The sequence below is a fragment of the Pyxicephalus adspersus genome, chromosome 10 (genome assembly GCF_032062135.1).
Source record: "Pyxicephalus adspersus chromosome 10, UCB_Pads_2.0, whole genome shotgun sequence".
In the NCBI taxonomy this organism is placed as follows: domain Eukaryota; kingdom Metazoa; phylum Chordata; class Amphibia; order Anura; family Pyxicephalidae; genus Pyxicephalus; species Pyxicephalus adspersus.
Window position 1 is genome coordinate 53,449,268 of NC_092867.1, and position 5,975 is coordinate 53,455,242.

The following is a 5,975-nucleotide window of genomic DNA, read 5'->3' on the forward strand; positions in this document are numbered from 1 at the left end:
CATTATTAAAAAACTTCGGGTATACTGCCATCTAGAAAGGAATTGGATACCGGCAAAACTGTTTGCCACCTGATAATAACCCCTTCTGTCCCACTACTTCATTACTTTTCCCTTTCACTACTTTTGATGGTATCCTAAAAATGTGTTGCTTCTTAAATTGCTGTTGTGTTTTTTGTTTTTTTGTTTCTACATTTTTCCCTCTTGGGTTTTTTGCATTGCTGTAAGGAGCAGTCTTTTTAATTGCACACTATTTTACTCAGTTTAACTTTTGGAGTGACATCTTTGCCTCCCACTGGAAAGGGCATTGTGGATATAGATTAGAAGTGACCTTTGGCAATGGGTTCTGTCTAACACACTTTTCAGATGCCATTCTTGTAACGAAGAAGCCATAGGCTAAACTTCCTAGGTTCACAACCTCAGCAATTGGCCATTTCCTCTGTGAGTAAGCCAATTTGTCTAAACACCAGGAACCCCCTCAATTGGGGACAGTCCCATTATAGTAGGGACCTGAGCTCATACTCCTCTAATAGTACCCTATAGATGGTGTCATGCAAGCAGCCTCAGACCTCACAGCTGTAACCTAGAATTATGGTGTGATCTGCTATTCGAGTCGGAGAACATCAAGTTCCTCCCAGCTGCATGTGGTGTGGCTAAGTCTCCTGCCATGTGGCTTAAGTTCCTACTGCAGTCATGACAAACATTGTATCCCAATTTTCTAGTTTGCTTGCTGACTTGACAATAGTATAATGTAACAGTGACCATTAGTATCAAGGAGTTGTGTGTCCCTCATCAACATCCTTCATCACCGGCTCGACCTGAATGAATGTAAATTGTATGATTGTAATAACATATACCCCCTTTTATCTTATGAGCTCTATAAGTTCTGTTTTTCTAGTTCCACACAAAAATAATCACATTGTCAACTTTACACAGCAAATAGCAGCATACAACAAAACTCAGTCTTAAAACAAGATTTACTACATTTCCATGCACACACAGCTGGAAGAACTGAACAATCGTGGCGGATTCCCCAATATATGAGTTAGAGGGCTAAGAGTCTGTAACAGGAAAAACTGCAAGCAGCAGTCCAAGCCATCTTTAATAACTTTTTGGGCTGAGAGTCTGACTTTCCCATCATTTTTGATTGTATATACCAAGCTTTCATGGCCAGAGGCTCTGAAGTTAATCTGGCAAGAGATATAATCTGTTTTCAAAGGTACCCCCTAAAAGAAGATATCCTTAATAAAGCCAGGTCAAGTCAAGCTATAATTTTTAATTTTTGGCAATACCTAAAGGCCTGAAGTATAGATGGAGATTCATGTTCAGCCTTCAAGTCAGCTTAATAAAGTGAAACACAAGAAACAATTTAGTATAGTAGAGGTGTCAATGGACTAGTAGATAATATACATTAATGCTCTTAATTGGTGTAGCTAACCCCTAGTAACAAAAAAAAACCTAAAGAAAACAGCAGGGTTTTTTTAGGGAAACCGTATTATATTAATAAATTCTCAGAATACAATACAAATCAAACAATATAAAAAATCTCACAGGATAACAAACATCAATACATTTTTAGCCATAAAAATGGCACTAGACAAGTCACAGCTATGTGATCTGCAAAGCGAATGAGCCATTAAATACCCCAATAATCCAGAATCAACGTAATTTAATCAAGAATTTGCATACTTGTGACTGTTACCCGACGAGTTTCGCCCAATTAGACTTCCTCTGGGGTGATCGCATGTTAGAGCAAAGGTATTAAATGATGGTTTCTGATGTTAGTTCATGTGTGAGCTGGTAAGCCCCACCAAGGATGTAAAGGAATATGTCTACCTGATGCTGGAGGAGATATTGGCCCTGATTTATCAAACAAGTGCACGTAAGCTTGCTGCGCCGATATACGAGGCGTATTTCCGCGAGTCAGAGCCGAGTGCTAGTACATGTGCCTTCACTTGCCAGCCAGATTTCTGCTTTGATAAATGAGCAATAGGGGTAGAGAATACACCAATTTAAGCTATTAGTTTGCAGCTGCGCGATTCAGGAGGATCTGCTAAGCTCTGTCAATGGTGAGTTCATAGCAATTAATTACCGCACACCTGCTCCCTGTTCTGTGCGCATCTACAGTCCATTACAGGTCAATTTGAATCTTTAATGCTTCATCTGTTTTTGGGTAAGAGCTACATTTTTATGTTACATTTTGGTTTGCTTGCAACACTGAAAACTAATTTAGATCAAGCTGTCACCAAAGTTTTGTGATCTGATTCACATTTAATTCTAGGTTGGCTTTATAGAAATCAAATATTTGAAAAAAGGATTGTTGCCAAAGATGTTATAATACATATATCAAGGAACAATTAGTGATTTCACTTGTGTGTGTATGTCAAAATACATGGTTTGTGGAAGGGGGGGAGGTGATTAACCTCCTGAGCGGTCCATTTCTGTCTGGATTTATGACTAAAAGCGGTACATTGTTTTTCATAAAAATTTATTTTACAGTATAATATAATAGTATGAGTATAAAAAAGTTTGAAACACAAAATCATGTCAAAATAATAAATTAAATGAATTAAAATATATATAAATATATATATATATATATTATTATACTAATACTATTATATTATACTGTAAAACAAATGTTCATTAAGAACAATGTACTGCTTTTTCACATAAAAACCCACTGTATTGCATTCAATACATTTATTTTGTATTGAATGCAATACAAGTAGATTTTAATTTCCTGCAATGTTTATTAGTCTATTAGTCTGACATTTGCTGACTCATGTTGATTTGCAGCCAAACAACTCCTGTTCATTTGTAGTAGTGTTATAGGTTTGTTGTCATTGTGCTGTGCTGCCTGATCTTACCCCTATTGTATACAAACACACTTCCACTTGCTGTCCAAACAGGTTGTGAATTAGTTGTCCAGCTGAGTTGCATACTCATTCTAACACACCTGATGGTGATGGAAGGAGGTCCAGGTTGCCAAGCACAACATCAAACCACATTGATTGCCAAGCTCACAAGCAGGGTTAGGCACTCTTAGAAATGAACACATGTTCTGTTGTTGCCCAACCTAATTTGTTGCTCAACCACCGGGGGGTTACACTGATGTCTAGATTTCTGTACCAAAAGCGGTACACTGTTTTTCATGAATTTTTTTTTTTAAATTGTAGACCTGTAACTTACAGAAATATGTCTGAACAGGGGTCTAGTGGATATCATGAATATAAAAAATTTTTGAAACACAATCATGTAAAAAAAAAAAAAAAAAAATTGGGGGGGGGGGGGGGTGTCTGGCCAGCTCTTAAGATGGCCGCGTTCTGAAAGAGCTCCGTGTCAGCCCGGGCTTCAGCAACGATTTTTACAGCGACTTCGGTTCTCTGAGTACCTTATTAGTGTACCGATCCCACACTGGTTCAGATCAATATGACGAGATGCAAAAAGGGGAAAATAGAACCTCAGAAGCTCTCCTACTACTTCAGGCCGCAACAATGTTGCCATCTTGTTGCCGACGGGACTTCTTTATCGATTGAATCTCCAGCACAATCAACAGGTGAGCCCTCACCGACTTTTGATCGTAGGTCTCACTACGGGGAGTGTGGAAGATTCCTCCCATATTGTTACAACATCTAACCCTACATCTCCTGTGCCGCAGGATGAAAATCCATGTACCCCGGATTATGCTACAAGTAAGAAAAAAGCTTTGTCACTGGAGCATTTTATGGAAATAGATTTAGCACGGTTTCAGGTGGGAGATGCAGTGCTTTCTCCGACGATTATGAAGGAGATGTTATTGTCCCTGAGACATACTATCCAACAAGATTTAAATTCTATGCTTGGTAAATTTAGCACCTCCATTGTAAATCTCGGCAAAAGAATTCAACATGTGGAGACTAAAATGGGAGAGTTCTCTCAAGCACATAATGAGCTCATTGATGCTCACCGTGAACATGCAATAGAGATTGATTGGCTTAAATCTAAAGTTGCAGATTTGGAAGATCGTTCTCGCCGTAACAATATTAAACTTAGAGGAATTCCGGAGTCTGTTCCTTTCAGTGATTTGGGAACCTTTGCTAAACAATTCTGTCAAACCTTAGTGCCATCTGTTTCTGATCTGGATCTCATGATTGATCGAGTTCATAGAATCCCTAAGCCCGCATTTCTCCCAAGTGAGACCCCGAGGGATGTCTTAATACGATTGCACTTTTTCCATACCAAAGAAAAAGTGTTGGCAGCAGCTAGGAAATCTCCTCCTTTACCGGACCAATTTCGCCAAATTCAAGTATTTTCTGATCTTTCAGCTCAATCGATCCAAAACAGGAAGAAATTGGCTCCTATTACCAAAGCCATACGTGATAACCAAATTGCTTATCGTTGGGGGTATCCCACTAAACTTCTTATCGCATACAAAGGAGTTAACCATGTTATATTCTCGGAAGAAATGGGTCGACAACTCCTTCAGAGATGGAATCTAGACAACCCTATATCTGAATCTCAATCTTCACAATCTCCGAGAAAGGTGTCTCAGATATGAACCTGACTTAAATAGAAGGTTTTTTTTTTTTATGGCTAATAAGCTCGCTCTGACACAAGTGGTTTAGTCTCTACTTCTATGTGTCAATGTTGCCCAATTTCTCTGGTTGTAAACCAGAAGGACATTCTTTCTTTTTTATCACTCATTTTTTTCTTGTCTTCTTTTTTTTCTGTTAACACTTTGGTTACACCAGTCTTGTGCCCTTTTTATTGCACTTGGATTGCATCTGCTATTGCTTGCCTCTTTAATGTGGGAAGAACTGCTCTAGTTTCGTTTTATATCTTACACACTACATTTGCGGGATAACTAGCTTTATTTCCTTGAATGTTCGAGGACTCAATAGTCCTTTTAAGAGAAATCTACTATCCAAAGAACTGCGGACCTTACAGGCAGATGTCGTGTTTCTACAGGAAACCCATTTGCATAGCTTACACCCACCCAAGTGGACTGTGAAGGGATTCTCCCATATTTATATGGCCAATATCCCTAAAAAGAAATGTGGAGTGATGACATTGATTAGAGATGCTATTTCTTTCTAATATATTCAACATATTGCTGGGGAGGATTTATTATTCTGATCTGTAAAATCAATACAGAAATCTTTACACTGGTAAATTTATATGCTCCTAACTACAATCAACATTCGTTTTTGAGAAAACTTTTCAAATTGGTCAACAAGGTTAAACAAGGCTCTCTTTTGTTGGGAGGAGACTTTAATGCGATTCCTTATTCATCCCTAGATTCTACTGCACAGAAGAATAAAAGAATTAGAGATTTACGTAATCTATTGATGGAGTTCGAATTATTGGATGTTTGGAGCTGCCACCATGGTGATGAGCGAGATTACACCTACTGTTCTCATGTACATCACTCGTATTCTCGTATAGACTTTTTTTTGACAGACTTAGGATCTCTTTTGAAAATTTCCCAATCAACCATCGGATCCATAACGTGGTCAGATCACGCACCTGTCTCTGTTATATGGGGAAATCGATCTGCCAGAGCGGATAGGCTTTGGCGACTGAACACTTATGTTTTGAATCATCCGACATATCAAAGGCACTTTACCAATGCTCTTGACCTATATTTTTCTATCAACCTTTAACTACACGGGTGGGGTCTACACGGACCCCAAGCGCCATTTTATTGTCGTATTTTCGATTTTATGCATTGTAGCCCGCCGCGCTTCCAGCTAATCTCAGTGTGCCACGAGAGCTGTTGAGAGAAGGACGCTTGTCACACGTGCTCATAGGTAAGTACCTTTTCCTACGTTTTGGGGTACCTGGAGACCCCACGCGTGATTATACGTGACTATTGTTATAAATATAATGATTGATATAATTCAGTTTATTTGCAGATATTCTTATAAAAATGAATCGTCCATTGAGTGATGAAGTTATGGCAAGAATATTGGCCGAATCTAGTAGTTCTGAAGATG